The 23,191-nt window shown below is 47.8% G+C and overlaps 2 long non-coding RNA genes across 3 annotated transcripts in view; one reads left to right on the forward strand and one right to left on the reverse strand.

The window, feature by feature from the left end:
* The window catches only part of LOC139057213 (uncharacterized), a 67,192-nt gene that overhangs the window by 18,005 nt on the left and 25,996 nt on the right, over positions 1-23,191 (reverse strand). The window lies entirely within an intron of this gene.
* Positions 20,045-23,191, forward strand: part of LOC139057204 (uncharacterized) — a 31,343-nt gene continuing 28,196 nt past the window's right edge. The window contains exon 1 of one of the 2 annotated variants that reach the window (XR_011512639.1): positions 20,045-20,110. This is a non-coding gene — a long non-coding RNA (uncharacterized lncRNA). The remainder of the gene's footprint in view (positions 20,111-23,191) is intronic. The other variant, XR_011512640.1, reaches the window with a different exon arrangement.

The following is a 23,191-nucleotide window of genomic DNA, read 5'->3' on the forward strand; positions in this document are numbered from 1 at the left end:
CACCGACCCCTCCTGTACCCTCTGCCACCACCCCAAAGCCACTCTCGATCACATTCTTTTCCTCTGCCCGGCGGATCCTCCCCCGCGGGGCCTGGCGCACCTTACTACTTGGGAGGCTTGGGAGACCCTACTGCGCTCCGAGGACCCGGCCAAGCAAGCCATCGCCACAGGCCGGGCTGCCAGCGTCATGAGCCTCCGGGACATGAACGTTTGAGTGCAGTGGGGCCGTGCGGGGGCCCAAGGACCTGCGTGTCCGCAACTCCCCTGTGTGTAATAAAGTTATTACCACCACCACCGCCACCACCACCACCACCGCCGAACGCTGCGTTGCTCGACGCTCACCGCGTCCAATGCGGGGCGCGTAGTCGCTGCGCCGTAGCAAAAGGCACCTAGAAACAGTCTCTGTAGCACGCCCCAACCTTCGCTTCTCATTCCAACGAGCAGCTCTGTCTCCAGGAGGCATCTCACTTCGTGAGTGTCTAGCAGAGGCAAGCGCAACTGCTTATATACCGCCGCGACGCCGCGAGCGATGGCGCGAGTTAAGCCCCGTTTCTCCTCTGTCGTGACGTCACGGTGTCACGTGGTCAGCCTTGAAGGCGACGCCGCGAGCGACGGCGCGAGTTGGAGCCCCGTTTCTCCTCTGTCGTGACGTCACGGTGTCACGTGGTGTTGAAGGCGACACCGCCGCGCCTGAGGAGCTGGGTTGAGCTCTAGTAATATGCTTTGCATAAAACTATATGTTCGAGTAACTTGCATGAATGGGCAGGTAATGAAACGGGTCTGCAGTTCTGCAGAAGTTGAGCGTTACCGGATTTGAATATCGGAATGACCGTAGCAAGCTTCCAGGATTGAGGAACAGTGGAGGTGGATGATTTACGGAAGATAACGGAGAGGTATCCGCTTGTCCAAAGGTAGCAGTCAACGAGGTAGGAATTGGGTATGTCATCTGGGCCGCAGCTCTTTTTAGTATCTAACTGGAGGATCATGTTCAGAACACCTGAACTAGAGACGACGACGTCTTCAATAGGAGGGTATGAGTCACAGCTAAAAGGGGGAAGTGAACAGTTATCCTGTGTGAACGCGGAATGAAAATTGGTGTTAAAAGCGGAAGGAATCGTGAGTGAATCTGAAACTACAACGTCCTTAGCAACTAAACTGTTAGTTGTGCTGTTCGTTACTTGGCAGTATCGATTTCCAGAACATACGAGGGTTTGTTTTCACTAATTTTGGCAAATAACAGCATGGTAGAAATCCTTGGCAGATGTTAGTTTCTGGCGAAGTTCTTTCTTGGCATCATTGAACTCTGCAATTTTGACAGGATTAAGATTTCTTTTAGACTTGCACAATCTCGAGGCACGACGCGATAAATTCAGTAGTTCTCTTGTCATCCACGGTGAATTAATATTTTTCTTTTTTGTTTTGAGGGGAACAAACTGGTTAATACATGTTTCAACAATATTCTCGAAAAACCCTACGGCAACATCAACATTACTGTTCAAAGATAACTCATGAAACTTCTCTAACGATTCGCTAAGTGTGTCGGCAATTGCAGCATCACTGGCGCGGCTAAAATCACGAAAAGTGCAGCACTCAATCCGGGGTTTGGGAATAATGCAGCAAACCGAGAACAGTATGGCTTTGTGGTCAGAAATCCCGTCAGTAACGCAGCACTGGAAGCCACTTTCGAAAAGACTTGAGCCAAGAAAAACTAAATCTAGGACAGCCGTTTCCCTGGTGTTCTCGTGGACAATATGTTTAAGACCGAGTGATAGGGAAAGCCACGATAATTTTCTTGAGAGAGACACGTCCCACCCGCTAATGGTGAGAGAGGGCCAGTGAATGGCTGGCGCATTAAAATCTGCCATAAGTATTATATTTGATGATTTCAAATTATGCAATATGTTGCTAAGAAAACCGAACTGATCACCACAATAGCCGGGAGGCCGGTAAAACACTCCAATTAGAGCGGATGACCTTTCCAAATGAATCTTGCACAAAAGCAATTCAAGTTCACATGGGGTTTCAAGAACTGAAAAGTTTACGTGGGACTGTATATAGAGGGCGACACCGCCGCCTCTACCATTCGGTCTACCATACTGCCATAAACGTTGGTAAACTCTTATTAACGTGTATCCTTACCAAAGTACTCACCTACGGGGCAGAATCCTGGAGGCCTACGAAAAGGGTTCTGCATAAATTGAGGACGACGCAACGAGCTATGGCAACAAGAATGATGGCTGTAACGTTAAGGGTTAAAAAAAGAGCCCATTGGGTGAGGGAACACACGCGAGTTAATGACATCTTAGTTGAAATCAAGAAAAAGAAATGAACATGGGCAGGACATGTAATGAGGGGGGAAGATAACCGATGTTCATTAAAGGTTACGGACTGAATTCCAAGGGAAAGGAAGCGTAGCAGAGGGCGGCAGAAAGTTAGGTGGGCGGATGAGATTAAGAAGTTTGCAGGGACGACATGGCCACAATCAGTACATGACCGGGGTTGGAGAAGTATGGGAGAGGCCTTTGTCCTGCAGTGGGCGTAACGAGCTGATGCTGATGATGACGATGAACGTGTATCCTCTTAACGCAACTTCGGAGTCGTATATGCCGTCATGTAGCCATGTTTCCGTAATGCCTAGGATATGGGGGGAATGAGCAGTTACTAGAGAGATGAAGTCGGAAAATTTATTGAAAAGGCTTCTTGCGTTAATATTTATTACACGGGGGTCATTGGTTTTGCGACGAAGGTGTCAAGGCGGCGAGGCAGGTATGACACTATTTAGTGGTGTGTTACGATGTACTTTCTCTGATGTATTAGAAGCGCTGTTCCAGTTATGGCGAACTTTATCGATAAATATATGGTCAAACCGTATGCGGACCGTGCACACGTTGTTCCTAAACCTCTCGGATGCTTCCCAAAGTTTTTTGCGCATATTCCGGACACGCCGTGAAAAATCTCCTGAAATACGGTAATCAGTTTCCTTTAGCTTGTGACCACTTTTTAACACCGAAACTTTCTCCCGATAGTCCGGAAGATTCCTAATCAGGGGTCACGGACGGTCACGTGAAGGCCCTCCAAGTCGATGGAATCTTTCTATTTGAGGACAGCTCATTCTAAGTTTATCCTCAAACCATTTTGCAATGTCTGAGGACAGGCGTTCATTATCTTCATCGGAGGATTCTGGCAGACCGCGTAAGACTAAATTGTTCCTACGAGCACGGTTTCCTAATTCATCATTTTTAGTTGAAAGGCTGTGAATTTCGTTTGTTAGAAGTGCGAGTTCACTGTTAAGACTGCCGCTTGGGGCGGCAGGCTGATATGACGAGGACTCCAGAACGGCCAGACGCGATTCGATAGTCTCAAAACGTGTATTAACAGATTGTTGAAAGTTTTTAATTTTGGCGATGTCCTCAGCTATTCTTTTCTGTCCGTTCAAGAGCTCAGCGAGCAATTCAGACAATAATGGTCGATCGGCAAAGCCTTGCGAAAGGCTCAGATTTTTTTTTGGAAGTGAGGAGCAGGATTGCTTTCGACGCCACCACTCTGCAACAACATACAAATACAAACAGCGAGCTGCGAGTACAAAGAAATATAAGCAAACCATCTGCAAGAATGGTGTGGGAAAGGGAGCAGCAGTACGAATCGATCATCAGAGCAAATGCGACCCGCCGAGGTTGCTCAGTGGCTATGGTGTTGGGCTGCGGAGCACAAGGTCGCGGGATCGAAACCCGTCCACGGCGGCCGCATTTCGCTGGGGGCGAAATGCGAAAACACCCGAGTGCTTAGATTTAGGTACACGTTAAAGAACCCCAGGTGGTCAAAATTTCCGGAGTCCTCCACTACGGCGTGCCTCATACTCAAAAAGTGGTTTTGGCACATAAAATCCCAAATATTATTATTATTAGAGCAAATGCACCAGGCATTCTGAAAGTAACATACCTGCGTAAGAAATAGGCAGCGGGTAAGTATGATGCCTGTACTGCCGCCAGACGAAGACGAAGAAGACGAGTTCTTGATCAGCTGCTAGTCCTGCTTCGCTCGGGTTTTTTCGGTTAAATTTGTGCGTACCGACGCCCCCGAGGCGGGTACGATATCAGAAGCAATGACGGACGTTCCGCCTCCTCTGCCGCCAAGGTTGGGGGCTGGCCATCAAGTTGCAAGTCGGTCTGCTGCGCTCGACCACCTCAACGTGACTCTGCCAAGGTCATCGAGCTGCTCAGACATCGAGGACATGGATTCTGACGGCGGATATACCGAGGTCACAAATCGTCGGTTGAAGAGGAAACTTCGTAGGACATCAAGCGTGAGTGAGCTTAACTACAATAAGCCGCCCACACAGCAAGCGTACACAATCGCGTACATCCCCGTCGCTGCTACAGGCAACCTCAATTCCCTCAATAGGCAAACTCTCACTGCCTATCTCGAGAGACTGGCTCCAGGGAAAATCAGAGAGGTCCGAATTAATCCCAGAAGAAACATACTTACTGTTGATGTGACTACACGAACCATCTTCGACACTTTGAAAGCTGTAGCTGAGCTAGGCAATATACTTGTCCGCTCATTCATCGTACATGGAGGCAGCACCACCGCCGGTGTTATCTACGATGTCGATACAGATATTGATAATGACGATCTCCAAACGCTAATCTCCTCAACTGTCCATATCATAGACATACACCGTTTTGGACGGTCGAGGTGCATAAAACTCATTTTTGAGGGAGAGATCTTACCAACACAAGTAAAAGTGGGCTATGTGCGACATCCTGTCCGTCCATACATCCCTAGGCCCTTGTAGTGCCGTAAATGCCAGAAAATCGGGCATGTGAGTGCTGTGTGCGTTAACAAGATGACATGTCCGCGCTGTGGTGGTGACCACGATCAGTTGACGTGTGCTGGCTCTGACTTGAAGTGCCCTAACTGCGATGGGCCGCACGAGGCAACGTCGAAGGACTGTCCTAAATTAAAGACTGAAATGTCCGTGCTAAGGAAAATGGTACGAGATAGATCTACGCACAGAGAAGCGGCTACCAAGGTCCACCGCCGCCAGAGGCGCTCATGTAATCGCAGAAGGAGATCAGCATCGACAACAGGACAACCTGTACTCCAGGAAAAGTCATCGCGCGCTCCTGCTACTCCTCAAACGTCAGAGCCACCTTTAACCATGTCTACTCTTCTGAACACCAAGGACACTACTATATGGCCTTCCCTGCCATCTCGGAGTCCAGAAGTGCAGCCGGAACGCCAGCGTGAACATGAACCTTCATCGTCGGATGGGCAAATCAAGGCAATGCTTGCACAGTTGATTCGTTCCTTGCGAATGCTGCTCATCGGAGTTAAGACGCCCGTTGCCAAGGCTGCGGTGCAAATTCTCGACGTACTAGAACCAGTGCTTGCTGCTGTATAAAAGTTAGTAAACGCCATGGCATCATCAACTTCAAGGTTGTCGCTACAGGAAAGGATAAGCGGTTCCGTAATATTCCAGTGGAACGCACGAGGTCTACGGGGTCACCTGGTAGATTTTAAACAGAGAGTGCTCAAGCATCGGCTTCCAGTTATCGTAATATGCGAGCCGAATATGACATCGCCATTTAGACTCTCTGGATATGAACAATTCGCGTCTGGGACAAGTGGAAATACTAGTAAAGTTTTACTATGTGTGCGCTGTGACCTCACGTATTCGCTAAACCAAGTTCCGGTGCAAAGCAGCAACGAGTACGTCTCCATAACACTGAAGCTAAAGCGCCGGATAATCTCGATAATCGGTGGCTATATTTCTCCCAGGGGAAGATTTGACTCTGGACATCTGAAACTTGTTCTTGACTCTTGCCAAGGACCTCATATTATTGTAGGTGATTTCAACGCGCACCACCATCTTTGGGGTAGTAGGATCACAAATCTTCGAGGAAGACAACTTCTTAACTTCACAAGCAGCAATGATCTTGACATCCTGAACGATGGCTCACCAACATTTCTTCGTGGCACAACGTACAGCAGTTGCCTCGATTTAGCTATCGCTTCACGCTGTCTTTCGTCTTCTGCTGCCTGGTGCACAGATGCTGAAACGTATAGCAGTGATCACCTACCTACGTATGTACAACTGAGATGGTTTACAAGACTTCCAAGTTCTCATACGCGACGCACTGACTGGGATGCTTTTCAGAACAAGCTAGAAGAATCCTGCAACTGTGCCATTTCACCGAAAGAGATTGAAGAGCGCATTATAGCAGCAATGCACGCAACAACACGCATCATCCAAACATCAAATTCAAGAACATCCGTTGACGTTATATATGAAGAGCTGCGGGCAGTCCGACGTCGCGCCGAGAGGAAATACAGGCGAACTAAATTGATATCAGACTTGAGAACGGCACGCCGTATGCAAAAGAATATTCAAAGATACTTGGACAAGCTCGACAGACAACGTTGGAGGTCCTTTTGCACCAACCTGGACCCATGAAAACCGTTGTCCACAATATGGCATGTTGTGCGAGCACTACCATCTCCTCCACAACAGCTACGTCCCTTCCGAGCTTTGGCTATCATCCAGACGCGCAGTGAGAAGGAAATCACGGAAGATTTCTGCATACACCTCTCTGGATCTACAACATCGATAGCTTCAGTGCTCAGGTGTGCTCTTCCAACAATGGACGATTGCCTCGACCTCCCGTTCACGCTGCAAGAGCTACGTGCAGCGATTTCCTCTTCAAGACACTCAAGTGCGCCTGGTCCTGATGGCATTGCCTATTCTACCTTGCGCCATCTAGGCCCTCGAGCGACTGAAGAGCTCCTGGCTTTATACAATCTCTCTTGGTCCTCGGGAACTGTGCCTGCACACTGGAAGACAAGCAAAATCGTGGCATTATTAAAACCAGGCAAGACACCCCATGCTACGCTTTCCTACAGACCAGTCGCGCTTGCCAGTTGCATAGGTAAAACCATGGAACGCATGGTTTTGACGCGCCTGGAGTGGTTTTTGGAGAAACGTAATATATATCCAGACGCAATGACAGGTTTCCGAAAGGGTAGGTCGTCAATCGACAGCGTCATTGACCTAGTAACAACTGTTGAACATCAGAAACGTCGCCGTCGATTAACGGCTGCTGTCTTTCTAGATATCAAGGGTGCTTTTGACAACGTTCTACATGATGCAGTTTTAAATGCCCTAGAAGAATGTGGCGTCGGGGGACGTATGCATCAGTGGATAGCCAGCTATCTTCAAGAGAGAACGATATTCATGACAACTCCAGACGGTGAAACAAAGAACCACCCCGTCTATCGTGGAGTGCCTCAAGGAGGTGTATTGAGCCCAACCTTATTTAATATCGTTCTCATTGGACTGTTCAAAGAACATGCAGGCACAGTCTCGGTCTCTGTGTACGCAGACGACATCTGTATATGGACCACGAGCTTAACGCGCTTGCAAGTGCAAACGAAGCTGCAGCGCGCGGTGTTGAAAACGTCGACATACCTAAACAGTCGCGGACTGCAGCTCTCACCGGAAAAAAGTGTGTCCATGGCATTTACACGGAAGTCAGTGGCCTGCTACCCCGTTATGATTGATGGAAAGATTATACCTTCAGTAACACACTACAAGTTTCTCGGAGTCATCATCGACCGTGACTTATCTTGGTCGAAGCACCTCTCCGGATTAAGGAAAAAGCTAGACAGCTTTACTCAGATCATTCGACATATGTCTGGAAAATTATGGGGCCCATCCAAGTCATCTCTTCTGCAGCTCTACCAGGCACTTTTTGTTGGGTACTTCCGCTACAGTGCGCCTGTACTTTCTCGGATTTGTACAACTGCTGTACGCACACTTGAAAGTGCTCAGGCTCGCGCACTGAGAATTTGCCTTGGACTACCACGATGTGCGTCTACTTGGGGCACGATTGCAGAGGCACGTGCGTGCCCAGCTCGAGTTTATCTGCAACATGAGCCATTGCGAGTGCATCTAAGGCTACTGACCAGACACAGGAATCATCCACTCACGAACGTCACAAGCGTACGGTCTGTGTCTGCCTACTCAGAAGCCGTGTTGTCGCAGCAAGACTTATTGCCGTCGGACTTCCAACCATATGACATACCCCAAGTTCCACTCTGGACGATGGCAAAGCCAACGGTGAGACTCTCAATCCCTGGAATAACGAAGAAGTCGAAGATGCCGCTTGCTGGGCTCAAGCATTTCGCGCTATCATACATTGCTTACATGTATAGATATTACGAACATGTTTTTACAGATGATTCTGTGACACAGACCTCTTCCGCGGCGGCCTACACGGTGCCAGGAATGGGAATCGCACAGCGATTCAAGATAGGACACAGGACGTCGTCTACAGCAGCTGAGTTGACCGGAGTTCGAGAAGCAGTTCGCTGCATACTGCAACAGAGTCTCGAGAAGTGGACAGTGTTCTGCGACTCAAAACCAGCACTGCAACTCATCAGCAATTATATGAGTGAGAGAACGGCATGTAGTCCTCTGGTTCATGACATCATGTCTCTGCTTGCTGAGGCGTCACACTCCGGGCATACCATCGTGCTGCAGTGGATTCCTGGCCATTGTGGAATAGCTGGAAACGAACAGGCTGACGCGGAAGCAAAAAAGGCGCACACTGACGGAACTATTATAAAAATTCATTTTTCCCGGTATGACATTAACGCCTTGCTCCATACCTCCCTTAAAACTACGGCACGACATTGGGACAACCCCGGACATCGACAAGAGCGCCTTCATAGACTTGACGCTGGCTTACAATTCCGGCTTCCACTTCGGTTGCGGAGAAGCCAGGAAACACTCATTCATCCACTACGGCTGGGTGTTGCATACACCCACCGGTACCTTCACAAGATTGGACAAGCACGGGACCCTGAATGTAGCGTCTGCCACACTCTCGAGACAATAGCTCACGTACTTTGTGTGTGCCCTCAATATGCGACCGAACGCAGAAACCTCAAATCAATAGTTGACAGCTTGGACTCCCATCCCTTTTCAGAAGAAAAGCTTTTGGGCGCTTGGAGGAGTGTTCACTGTGCCCAACGTGCCATAAAATCACTTTTGAAGACTGGTCTAGACGATCGCCTTTAGAAGCTGTGAGACGTGCAGTCAATACGAAATGTGTTTGCGCAATAACTTTTTGGGACAATATTACTTTTTGTATGGACAAGATTACCGTTACGTGTATGCGCGTTCACTGCGCACCCGCATATTGGATAACGTGTATATAGTATCTCATTGTACCATAACATAATCACCCGCCACCTACCTTTCCCTGTATTTCCCACTTCCCCTTTCCCCAGTGAGGAGTAGCAGGCTAGAGACACGCTCTCCAGGCCGACCTCTCCTCCTTTCTGTTCATTAAAATCTACTCCTCCTCCTGCCGCCACCCTGCCCAGTGAAGAAGGAAGGATCTGGCTGGGAATTTATAGGCATGATCGTTGACGTCATGGGACTGGACTTGATTGTGAATGGACGGTTCAGTGTGCAAGCTATGCCCTGGTTCCGGGCACGTGTGGTGGCGGTCAGATCAAGACAGTCATCCGGAAGGGAGATAGGGCAGTTCGTACAGCTGCCAGCGGAATCACCCAGGGACCTTGACGATGGCGGTGAGTTAAGATGGCGACGAGGAAATAGTTAAGATGGCGACGAGGAATCTGCGGTGCAATGTATGGGGTGACTGAAAGGCAGCGGCATGGTCTTTCAAGGGGCATTGCCCCAGTCGTTCAACGTAGCTGTCGTTACGGCGACATCCAGAAATGGCGATACTCTAGGTTGAGGGGCCGAAAAAGGCGTATTGACTTCGGAATGTGTTGATGAGGGGGTTTCAAATGCATACATACATACATATATTATATATACAAAGGAAGGGAAAAAAGAAGGGGAGGGGGGACCGAAACCAGAATAACAAACAGGAGGGTGACGTGCGCAGAGGCGGGCGGGGGCAAGTGTACATGGAAGAAGGGGGTCCTAAATTAGACGCAAAAACATGAAAGGGTATATTAAATTGAGTAGTAGACAGGCGTGCAGAAGAAATGCAGCGGTGGCGTAGAGGTAGAACACCCGCCTCGCGTGCAAGAGGTCCGTGGTTCGAATCCCGGTGCCGGTAATTTTCCACCGGATTAAAAAAAAATTTAAAAAAATCCGCGTGTTGATAAAATTGCACGAACAGGCCTGGAGTGTGGCCTGATCCCGGTGACCAGAACCGGTAACGCACTCCCTCACTAGAGCAGGATTGGCCACCCTGGTGCAGTACTTGGCCACAACCTCCTATATGAACACAACAATAAAACCCCGACCCTCAGTCCCCAGCAGCTGCGAAGCAACTGACCACGGCGGCGGTCAGACCTGCAAAGCAGCAGAGGGTGCTAAGAATCACTGGCTCCGGACAGGCCGCCAATGGAATATGAACTTGGCAACGTTTAACGCTAGAACGTTATCTAGTGAGGCGAGTCTAGCAGTGCTATTGGAGGAATTAGAGGGCAATAAATGGGATATAATAGGGCTCAGTGAAGTTAGGAGGCCAAAAGAAGCATATAAAGTGCTAAAAAGCGGGCACATACTGTGCTACAGGGGCTTAGCGGAGAGAAGAGAGCTCGGGGTCGGATTCCTAATTAATAAGAATATAGCTGGTAACATAGAGGAACTCTATAGCCTTAACGAGAGGGTGGCAAGTCTTGTTGTGAAACTTAATAAAAGGTACAAAATGAAGATTGTAGAAGTCTACGCCCCTACATCCAGTCATGATGACCAGGAAGTCGAAAGCTTCTATGAAGACGTGGAATCGGCGATGGGTAGAGTGAAAACCAAATACACTATACTAATCGGCGACTTTAATGCCAAGGTAGGCAAGAAGCAGGCTGGAGACAAGGCAGTGGGCGATTATGGCATAGGCGCTAGGAATAGCAGGGGTGAGTTATTAGTAGAGTTTGCGGAACAGAATAATATGAGGATAATGAATACCTTCTTCCGCAAGCAGGACAGCCGAAAGTGGACGTGGAGGAGCCCGAACGGCGAGACTAGAAATGAAATAGACCTCATACTCTGCGCTAACCCTGGCATCATACAAGATGTGGACGTGCTCGGCAAAGTGCGCTGCAGTGACCACAGGATGGTAAGAACTCGAATTACCCTAGACCTGAGGAGGGAACGGAAGAAACTAGTACATAAGAAGGCGATTAATGAGTTGGCGGTAAGAGGGAAAATAAAAGAATTCCAGTTCAAGCTACAGAACAGGTATTCAGCTTTAACTCAGGAAGAGGACCTTAGTGTTGAAACAATGAACGACAATCTTGTGGGCATCATTAAGGAGTGTGCGACGGAAGTCGGTGGTAACTCCATTAGGCAGGATACCAGCAAGCTATCGCAGGAGACGAAAGATCTGATCAAGAAACGCCAATGTATGAAAGCCTCTAACCCTACAGCTAGAATAGAACTGGCAGAACCTTCGAAGCTAATCAACAAGCGTAAGACAGCTGACATAGGGAAGTATAATATGGATAGAATTGAACTTGCTCTCAGGAACGGAGGAAGCCTAAAAACAGTGAAGAAGAAACTAGGAATCGGCAAGAATCAGATGTATGCGTTAAAGACAAAGCCGGCAATATCATTACTAATATGGATGAGATAGTTCAAGTGGCTGAGGAGTTCTATAGAGATTTATACAGTAGCACTGGCACCCACGACGATAATGGAAGGGAAAATAGTATAGAGGAATTCGAAGTCCCAAAGGTAACGCCGGAAAAAGTAAAGAAAGCCTTGGGAAATATGCAAAGGGGGAAGGCAGCTGGGGAGGATCAGGTAACAGCACATTTGTTGAAGGATGGTGGACAGATTGTTCTAGAGAAACTGGCCACCCTGTATACGCAATGCCTCATGACCTCGAGCGTACCGGAATCTTGGAAAAATGCTAACATAATCCTAATTCATAAGAAAGGAGACGCCAAAAACTTGAAAAATTATAGACCGATCAGCTTACTGTCCGTTGCCTACAAACTATTTGCGAAGGTAATCGCAAATAGAATCAGGAACACCTTAGACTTCTGTCAAGCAAAGGACCAGGCAGGATTCCGTAAAGGCTACTCAACAATAGATCATATTCACACTATCAATCAGGTAATAGAGAAATGTGCGGAATATAACCATCCCTTATATATAGCTTTCATTGATTACGAGAAAGCGTTTGATTCTGTCGAAACCTCAGCAGTCATGGAGGCATTACGAAATCAGGGTGTAGACGAGCCGTATGTAAAAATACTGAAAGATATCTATAGCGGCTCTACAGCCACCATAGTCCTCCATAAAGCAAGCAACAAAATCCCAATAAAGAAAGGCGTCAGGCAGGGAGATACGATCTCTCCAATGCTATTCACAGCATGTTTACAGGAGGTATTCAGAGACCTGGATTGGGAAGAATTGGGGATAAAAGTTAATGGAGAGTACCTTAGTAACTTGCGATTCGCTGATCATATTACCTTGCTTAGTAACTCCGGGGACCAATTGCAATGCATGCTCACTGACCTGGAGAGTCAAAGCAGAAGAGTGGGTCTGAAAATTAATCTGCAGAAAACTAAAGTAATGTTTAACAGTCTCGGAAGACAACAGCAATTTACCATAGGCAGCGAGGCACTGCAAGTCGTGAGGAAATACACCTACTTGGGGCAGGTAGTGACGGCGGATCCGGATCATGAGACGGAAATAATTAGGAGAATAAGAATGGGCTGGGGTGCGTTTGGCAGGCTTTCTCAGAGCATGAACAGCAGGTTGCCATTATCCCTCAAGAGAAAAGTATATAACAGCTGTGTCTTACCAGGACTCACCTACGGGGCAGAAACCTGGAGGCTTACGAAAAGAGTTCTACTCAAATTGAGGACGACGCCACGAGCTATGGAAAGAAGAATGATAGGTGTAACGTTAAGGGATAAGAAAAGAGCAGATTGGGTCAGGGAACAAACGCGAGTTAATGACATCTTAGTTGAAATCAAGAAAAAGAAATGGGCATGGGCAGGACATGTAATGAGGAGGGAAGATAACCGATGGTCATTAAGGGTTACGGACTGGATCCCAAGGGAAGGGAAGCGTAGCAGGGGGCGGCAGAAAGTTAGGTGGGCGGATGAGATTAAGAAGTTTGCAGGGACGGCGTGGCCACAATTAGTACATGACCGGGGTTGTTGGAGAAATATGGGAGAGGCCTTTGCCCTGCAGTGGGCGTAACCAGGCTGATGATGATGATGATGATGAGTAGACAGACAGACAGACAAGAAACCTTAATTGGTCCTAAAGGACTACGTTATCGTAGTCGCGGCCCCCACCCGCGCCGTGGGCGGAAGACCGTGATCTTCAGCACTGTCTCCAGGTCCTTTGGACAGGCCGAAGCTGGACTTGAAGGTCGTCCTTTATCACGGCTTCATCCCAGTCTTCTTGCCTGTTGAAAGGCGAGTGGCCCAACGCAGAATATTGCCACAGCATGTGATTCAAGGTGGACCGTTACTCGCCGCAGTCTGGGCAGCAGGGATCCACAACCGGAGTGTAGTGACTCAGCTTTGAGGGAGACGGAAAGGAGCCTGTCTGCAGCATTCTCAGCACCGAGGCCTGGGGTCTGCCTAGCTTCGGGTGAGGAGCGCAAACTTCCTCCGTCCCAGCTGGTAGTGAGCAGTTATCTCGTGGAAAGTAAGCAGCGGGTCCGCGGTTTGGTCGATCCCCTGCGAAGCCGGGCCCCTCGGACCGGCCAGGTTGATGAGACCTCGCGCCTGGTCGTGGGCCAGCTCATTCGGGTTGATCGAGCCTGGGGAGACGTTCCGGCCCATGTGAGCCGGGAACCAAGCGATGACGTGACGAGCCGTGCCAGTCTTGCGGGTCCTCAGCACTGCTGCAGCCTCGGCCGAGACCGAGCCTGCGAGAAAGGCCATCGCCACCCACCAGTAATCCGTGAAAATTTGCGTGCGCCCGGGTTCGCACAGAGCCAGCGCCACGGCGACTTGCTCTGCGACGGATGCCGTCGAGCTTTGGATAGATGCCGCATTAAGGATCTTGCCCTGCGGGTCAACCATCGTGGCCACGTAGGAGTTTGATCCCGGATACCGCGCCGCGTCGACAAAGGACGCGAGCTCTGGGTTCTGCAGGGCCGTCTTGATGAGTGCTCGGGCTCTGGCTGCGCGCCGGGCCTCACTGTGTTGTGGATGAACGTTCCTCGGGAAGGGTGAAACTTGAAAGGCGTCCCTTTCACCCTCGCAGAGGGGGACTGCGCACGACTCCTCGGCCATGGCTGCCAGACCCGCCATCACAAGTATTCGGCGGCCGGCCTTGGTGGTAGAAAAGCGAACGATCTGTGCCGTTTTCTGTGCTTCAACCACTTCGCTCAGGATGTTGTGGACCCCGAGTTGCATTAACTTCTCTGTGCTGGTCGTCACGGGGATGCCGAGGACTCGCCTAATGCTCTTCCTCATGAGTGCGTCGATCTTGTTCTCCTCCGACCGCGACCAGCTTAGCGCAGAAGCCACGTACTTGATATGGCTCATGAGGAAGGCGTGGTAGATCCTTTAGAGGTTGGCTTCGCTGATGCCCCCCTTCCTGCTCGTCACTCGCGAAACGAGTCTGAGCATGCTCTCCGTCTTCGCGCTCAGGCGCGCGATTGTTTTCGCGTTGTTGCCCTTCGCATTGAGGACCAGTCCGAGCACCGTGAGAGAATCCACCGTCTGGATGCGGTGACCCGTCTTCGTCCTCAGTTCGATCGGTACTTGGTCCAGCGTCGTGTCGAACTTGCGGCATTTTCTGTCGGGCCGATGCAGCAAGAGTTCCGACTTCGTCGGCGAGAGGACCAGTCCCGTGCCCTCGAGGAATTCTTCCGTGACGTACAAGGCCTCTTGTAGGGCCCGCTCCACCACTGCGTCCCACCCACCGCCGCACCAGACGGTGATGTTTATATATTTATTTATTTAGCAATACTGTAAGCCTTTTACAGGCTCATACAGGAGTGAGTCACAATCAAAACAACAAAATATTGTTGGTCAAAACAGAAGAAAGCAAATGAAACACGCCAATTATTACAATTCAAAGATATAACACGCAAACAAAACGACAGACCAAAGGAATTGGTACAAGGCATGTATTACAGGGAAGGGGTAAGAGCTACGAACAATTCAGATGTGGTGGGGAACGGCCAAAACACAGTTGCGCAACACGACGTTGAGCGAAGCAGTACATAATCGGAAACAGACCTAATCATAATAAAGTGCACGTATCTTGGTTGCAAATACTTCGATGAAGTCAACATGTGCAATTGGTTCCAGCAGACGCTTCCAGGTTTCAATTGCAGATGGAAAAAATGAATATTTATATGTGTTGCAACGCGCAGAAAACTGATGCATTTACTGTGATTTGTTCTTTCCGAATGTTGGGAGGGTGGCCTAATGTACTTTGTTTTACCTATATTTATGCGCCCGTGATAAAGATAGAAAAGAAACTTCGTGGCAGCGATACGCCGTCCTAATATTAGAGTCGGGATATTTGCTTGTTCACGTAAAGCAGTGACGCTGTCGTACGGCGAGTATCTGGAATAAATGAAACGCAGTGCCATGCGCTGTATTCTATCAAGTTTATCAATGAGGTAAGACTGCTGCGGGGACCATACAATGCTGGAATACTCAAGTATGGGCTGAACGAGGGTTTTGTACGCAGTTAATTTGACATCGCATGGTGCTGTTGCCAATTTCCGACGTAAGAAATTGAGCTGCTTAAATGCCTTTGCACATGTGATGTCAATGTGAGTGTCCCATTTGAGCGAGCTCGAGAATGTCACACCCAAATATTTTACAGTATCTGATCTTATTATAGCTGTGCCTCTTATGTTGTAAGTGAACATGTCAGGTACCTTTTTATGTGTAAAAGTGATGTATGCTGTTTTATTGATGTTGAACTTCATTCCCCACCTATCACACCACTTGGCAATGCTGTTTAGTGAGGTGTTTAGTTTAATTTGATCATCCACAGACCGAACAGCTGTGTAGACAACACAATCATCCGCAAAAACACATATGGTTACACTAGGCTCAACACATGATGGGATGTCGTTGACGTACATTAGAAAGAGCAATGGCCCCAGCACGAACCCCTGTGGCACACCAGAAAAGGCTTCAAGGCTCTCTGACTCATTATTGTTTACTGATACATATTGTGATCTGAGTGCGAGGCAAGATGCTATCCACGCAACAATGTTAGATGCAATGCCAATAAGTTTAAGTTTTTCGATCAGTTCACAGTGAGGCACGCGATCGAAGGCTTTGGAGAAATCGACGAATATGGCGTCTCCTTGTAGTCCGGAATAATTATCTCTGCAAAGTCATGCGAAATTTCCAATAGCTGTGTCACTGTAGAGAGGCCCTTCCTGAAGCCATGCTGTTTAGGGTATATCAGGTAATTGTTTTCTAACTAATAATGGAATTGTCGATAATGTGCTCCCATAATTTGCTACAACAGCTTGTTAAAGAAATTGGCCGGTATGTGTCTATGTGCACCCTATTGCCACCTTTGTGAATCGGGATTACTTTTGCGACCAGCCAGTGTGAAGGTAATGCAGCTGCTCGAAGCGACGCCGTAAACATCCTGTGTAAGAACGGAGCCAGTTGGGCAGCAAATCTTTTTAGAAACATATTGGAAATATTATCGGGGCCGGGCGTTTTCTTTGTGTCAGTGTTCAAGAGCAGGTTCAGTATGCCTGGCTCAGTTATAACTACGTCAGGCATCGCTGAATCAGATGCAAACAAAGCATCACTTGGATGGGGAGAGCGTGTGAACACGGATTGGAAATGGGCATTTAAAGTGTTAGCAATAGTGTGTGCATCATGGGTAGGCAAACCTGCGATTTCAATTTGTACTATTGGGTTTTCAGGTTCTGACAGATAGCGCCAGAATTTGTGCGGCTTACTGTGCATGAAGTTCATCAGAGTATTCGAGAAAAAGTTATCTCTCGCCTTTTTTAATTCAAACTTCAACGCAGCCGAAAGATGCGCGATTTCCACTGGGTTATGTTTTTTCCTGCGCATCCTTCGCAATTTTCTTTTCAAGTGGGTAATACTGCGGGTAATCCAGGGTGTTTTCCTATTTGTTCGTTTACGTATTGTGGGGATAAAATTTTCTTCACAATGTTTTATGGCACCTTTAAATTTCTCCCACAATACGTTAACATCATATTGACACGTGTACTTATCTTTATCGGGCGACCACGTTTGGCCGCCTAACAAATGTTATCGTGCAGCGCGAGACGCGCCTGCATGTATCCGAAGTTTCTGGAAAGTTACCGATGCTTCTATCCGCTGTCTGTTGTCGCCGAACGTTGTGTTATCTGATTTCATCGCTTGACACGAATGATGTAGAACATTTTAGAAGGCATGCGGGTCCCAACGTTTAATCTAGAACATTCGATGATTGCTGTATAACAGCCGACGCGCTTGACCCGCTGATCAGATTTTCGACGATCGCCGAGCGTGTTCGCCGCTATCGTTGTGCTATAAGTGTAGCCTGTTTTGAGGGCACAGGTTCGCCCAATGGGGAACCAGCGCTGGCCAGGAGGCGCTACGACATTTTCATGCGTTACTAAAATATGCTGAAACCGTCCGATAGGGAGGCTACGAAGATGGCACGACATATTTAGCGATAAGAAACGTGCGCCTGTATCAATGTTTGTCTAGCCCGATGCGGCCAGCCAAGTTCTGTCCATGGCCATGCCCGCTGCGTAGAGCGCATGCGCTGCTACGTCCTAGCACGTCGGTTCCCTGCCGTTTGAGGAGCCGTGAAAAGTGTGACTCAAGACAATCGGTGAATTTGCTGACACGAAATCACTGCGTGTGCTACTGGAAACTGTGTCTACCGCTCACTAGGCTGTGTGTTACGGCGCTGCTGTCGGCACGCGAAGCTTCAGCGCTGGTTGCCCATAGAAGTTAGTTTTGTCGTTCACAGTATTGCTACTGTTGAAATCCTCAAACACAGTTTCTAAATAATCTATGATGCTGACGCCATCTGCTCTTCTATAACTTTTATAATCAGTGCAAGGATGATCTTGGTGACCCGCCTGTGACGTCAGCCCAAACAAGGTAAACAAAATCATTTTATGATCAGAAATACCATCTTCTATGCTAATTTCTGATTTGAAAGTGTTCGAGACTAATGCCAGGTCTAGTACTGATGCGACGCCTCCCAGCTGCCCTGTTGGATGGTTAACTAGCTGCGATAATGAGAAGCTAAACAATATTTTCAGCAATTGGTCACAGCTTTCATTTTCCCTAGCCCCAAACGTTAGGTTAACCCAGTGTATTCCTGCCAGATTGAAATCGCCAGTTAACATCTGCTTGGTTCTGGCATTTACCTTGGTGTGTCACCCGCATAGAGAGCGCGATTGAGATTGACGGCCCCGATTCGGTAGAGTCGGAGTGATAGGTCTCGCATGCCGATGTTGAAGAGCACTGGAGATAACACCGCACCCTGAGGCATGCCGCAGGCTCCCAGCGCGAATACTTCCGACTTGATCTGGCCCAACTTGATCGTGGCCTTGCGATCTCTTAGGAAAGAGCTCACGCACGCGTGAAAGCGTTCGCCAAGGTTCAGTCTCGTCACAAAGTCGAGGAGGTGCTTGTGTTTGATCGTGTCGAAGGCCTTGGCGATGTCCAGTGCCAAGATGCCTCGGACGTTTCTCGTGACCACGTCGACTATTTGCCTCTTGATCAGCAGCATGACCTCTTCAGTGGACAGCGAGGGTCTGAAGCCGGCCATATCCGGCGGGAGGAGGTGTCGTTCCTCGACATGCCTCGATATTCGTTTGTGGATGTCATGCTCCGCCACCTTGCCCACGCAAGACGTGAGCGAAATGGGTCGCAGACTGTCTATGACTGGTGTCTTTCCCGGCTTCGGAATTAGGATCACCGTGGCTTCCTTCCAGGCATCCGGTACGATGCCGGCCTCCCAGACATCGTTGATTTCTTTGGTGAGCAGTTCGATCGAGCCGTCGTCCAGATTTCGAAGGAGTCTGCTCGAGATTCCATCCGGCCCGGGCACCGATCTTCCATTGAGGCCTTGAAGGGCCGCTCTGACTTCCGAGACGAAGAAGGGGGAGCCGAGCTTCTCGTCCGTCTTGCCGCCATAGGCCGGGCAATCGTCTGCCCCGGACTGCCCGATGGGGAGGTAGCGACGCGCAATTTCGTCCATCACTTCGTTCCTAGATGCGCATTCGCTATTGGGGTTGTGGACCAGCCTATCGATGGCCAGAGTGTGGTTTCTCTTGGAGTGCGTGTCCTCCAATAACTGCTTGAGGAGGTTCCATTTGCCTGCCGCACGCATCTGGCCGTCGACCGACGCGCATACTTCGTTCCATTGCTGCTGGCCGAGCTCGTTGCAGTGCGATTCGATCTCGATCTCGCGGTTGAGGACCGCGATCCTCCTCCGGAGGTTGCGATTCAGCTTCTGCTTCTTCCATCTGGCCGTGAGAGAATTCTTGGCTTCGAGCAGGTGCGCCAGTCGAGCGACCATGCGGTCGAGCTTGAGGTCCATTTCGACGGTCCTGATGACCGCAGCTACGTCCTTCTTGAGCTGCGCTACTAGGTCCGCAAACGACTAGTATATTTCGTGGCCTTCCTTCTTTCTCTTTCGGAAGGCGTCCCACTCGACTATTTCGAAGACCCTCTGCGGGGCCGCGCCAACCGGTAGGGAGATTTCCACGATGTAGTGGTCACTGCCCAGGTTCTCTTGTAAGTGAGTGGGTCTTGCAGCGGCACGATGAGCACATGGTTCAAGCTTGTCTGCACTGTCTTTCAGATTGCCGCCTGCACCAAATCCAGATGTCTTCAGGAATGTGCTACCTCTGCGCATGATCCCTTTGGCCCATCCTTCGAAACGTTACGCAGGACCGCCATATCGGAGGATGTGATACAAACATCGCATCATCGTTGGATTGAAGCACCGGACCTGCGTGGCTTGACCTTTGGCGAGCCCTTCTGCGCATGGAGCACTACCACAGCGTCACCTGGTCGTTTACACTGCGCTATAAAGCCGAGGACGGACGCTATGCTCTTCAGTGGGTCTTGCAGCGGCACGATGAGCACATGGTTCAAGCTTGTCTGCACTGTCTTTCAGGTATGCCCGAAGTACAATTTTCCTTGTTATAGAAGCGATGATCGATGTATAGTGCTGCTGCCTGGCCTACTGATGAGAGCGTTTTCTATTTTTTCTGTCCGTAGAATGTTGTTGATGTTACCTGGTGACGTCGAGACCAATCCTGTCCCCGATAAGTTACAGGAAACGCTATTGCAATTGCTCGCAGGGCAGGAAAAAATTCGTTCCGAAATACCTTCTGGGACAGCCAAGTTTTCTTCCATTGAAGAAAGGCTAAACAGGCTTGAGACGTCAGTACTGCCAGTAAACTGTCGCTCATCTGTCGCTCATCAAAAACTGTCGCTCATCTTAAAAACGTGGTATTGAAGCTGGGAAGTCGGTCTGACGGTCTTGAAAACAGGTCCCGCAGAAAAAACCTTGTTGTCTATGGATTACCTGAACCCCATTCTGAGCCCTCCGGGCAACTACTTGATGCATTCACAAACTTGATATCTGATAAACTTGGTGTTCAGTGTGCAGACATTGAACGTTGGCACAGGCTTGGGGTGCGTAGAGGTCATAAACCACGTCCTGCTATTTTCAAATTTTTGGACTACAGGTCAAAGATTGCAATATTAAAGAATGCCCGAAAGCTTAAAGGTACAGATATATATATAAATGAGGACTTCTCTGAACGGGTTCGAAAGATACGCAAAGCTCTTTGGAGGCTTTCTGTAAATCAAAGGAAAAATGCATCTACCATTCGTCTGCAATATGATTCCTTGCTGATAGACAATGTACGCTATGTGCTGAATGAATCAGGTGATTCAATGATTAAAACCAAAAAGCAAACCTCTGCAGTACATGAAACTTGACTGCATTCCGATGCTAATTTCTCGCTGGTAAACGTTAATGCCCGCAGTCTTCTTAACAAAATTCAAGACTTTCACCACCTCGTGGCATTTTATCATCCTTCTGTGATTTGCGTGACTGAAACGTGGCTTGGTGAACACATCTTAGATACTGAAACTTTACCACCAGGTTACAGCGTCCTCAGGAAAGATAAAAGTGACCGGCGCGGTGGCGGTGTGGCACTCTTCGTAAACCAAGACATTGAGTTTACAGCATTGCCTGACGTTCCTAACTGCGAATCAGTATGGTGCAAAATAAGGCTTTGTGGATTCACTTTTGGATGTAGGAGCTGTTTATCGACCCCCTGACACAGATCTCAGTGTCTTTTCCGATCTTACCAATTATATAACCAAACATAAACTTAACTGTTGTAAAATTGATTGATTGATTGATTGATTGATTGATTGATTGAATCTTTATTGGTTTATCACATATACATGTGATGGGAGGCGAAGGGAAAAGCCATTCAAGGATGGCTTGAGGGAGTCCTTCGCCCCCACGCTGGAAAGACAACAGCAGAGGCACACACGTCTTGTTCACATGGTCGTACACTTTTACAAAACATATTAAGCACAACATTGCCATAAACCTTGACGAAACCACAAAATTAAACACATTAGTTACTGTCCTACGTAGGGCATCATGCGTTAACATACTTTACTTCACCTCAGCATCGAATGACAGCACATTTCATAACAATGTACGCTTAGTAATAGTGACATTGAAACAATATAATTAAATAGTAATCGTAAAACAGCTCTAGTGGTCAATGTTAGGCTAGAAAGAATGTGTACAAGTCAGATAATGTTGCTTCGCGGATATCGATTTGTTTTTTATTAAACTCATTTAGTAGACGTGGAAGTTTATTTTGGAGCATTTGCCGACCATACCTAGTGTGACAATATGGAACATTCCATAGTTCTGTTGTTCTAGTGGCATATGATGCTTCCTTCAAATGGAGATTCACCAAACCCATGAAGATAGAATTATGACAGTCATAGTTAAGGCGATATTCACGCAACAATTTATACTCATATGTGTCTTGTACTCTAATTATTTTAAATTTTTTAAAGAGCTCCTCAGTAGAATGCCGGAGTGGCACATTCTCAATTATTCTCAAAATTCTTTTTTGCATGACTAATAGCCGCGATAAATTCGATTGTGTTGTATTCCCCCAGACCAAATGACAATAGTTTAGAGAGGAAGCGAAGAGGGCGTTATAGATTAACAATTTTATTGACTTCGGAATTAGGTAGCGGTTTCTGTTCAGAATTCCCGTTATTGCACCTAACTTTTGTAATATCGCATTGATATGCTCATCCCACTGCAGCGATTCTGAAAAATGCACACCAAGTACTTTAATAGACCTAACTAGCTCTATCTCTGAGCAGCGATAAACTAGGTTACGTACTACTGAAACCTTCCTGCCTATAGAATGAAACATCACAGCCTTTGTTTTCTTTGCATTTATCTTTAATTGGTTATTATCTGCCCACGTGCTTAGTTCCTCTAAAATGACATTACCTTTATGAAAAAGTTCGGCATCTGATGAAGACGAAACAAATATGCTAGTGTCGTCAGCATAAATTATAAATTTACCTTCTGAAGATATATGGACTATGTCGTTTATATATAAATTAAAGATCAAAGGCCCGAGAATGCTACCCTGCGGTACTCCTGAGATTATTTGCTTTCTGTCAGATACCATTTCATTCATTGACACAAACTGACGTCTTTCTGAAAGATAACTTTTCAGAAGCATCAGGGGAAGCCCACGAATGCCATAGTGACTTAATTTGTCAAATAAAATTTTATGATTTATGTAATCAAAGGCTTGCGTAAAATCAATAAAAACACCAAGAACAAATTGTTTTTGTTCAAATTTGTCCAATATATATTCTTTCTGGTCGAGAAGAGCTAGTTCTGTTGATCGATTTTTTATAAATCCGTACTGGCATTTCGTTATCACGTGCTTCTTACAGAAAGGATATAGTCGATTATAGATTATTTTCTCGAAACCTTTAGAAAATACAGGCAGTATCGACACTGGTCTATAATTCGAGACGTCTTTTTTGTCTCCTTTCTTATATAAAGCCACTACACGAGCCACTTGCATTTTGGATGGAAAAATACCTGTTGAAATACATAAGTTATAGATATATGTCAGCACAGGAGCAATTTTATTTATTACGTATTTTACTGGCCTTACTT

Source organism: Dermacentor albipictus, chromosome 1 (assembly GCF_038994185.2).
Source record: "Dermacentor albipictus isolate Rhodes 1998 colony chromosome 1, USDA_Dalb.pri_finalv2, whole genome shotgun sequence".
Taxonomy (NCBI): Eukaryota; Metazoa; Arthropoda; class Arachnida; order Ixodida; family Ixodidae; genus Dermacentor; species Dermacentor albipictus.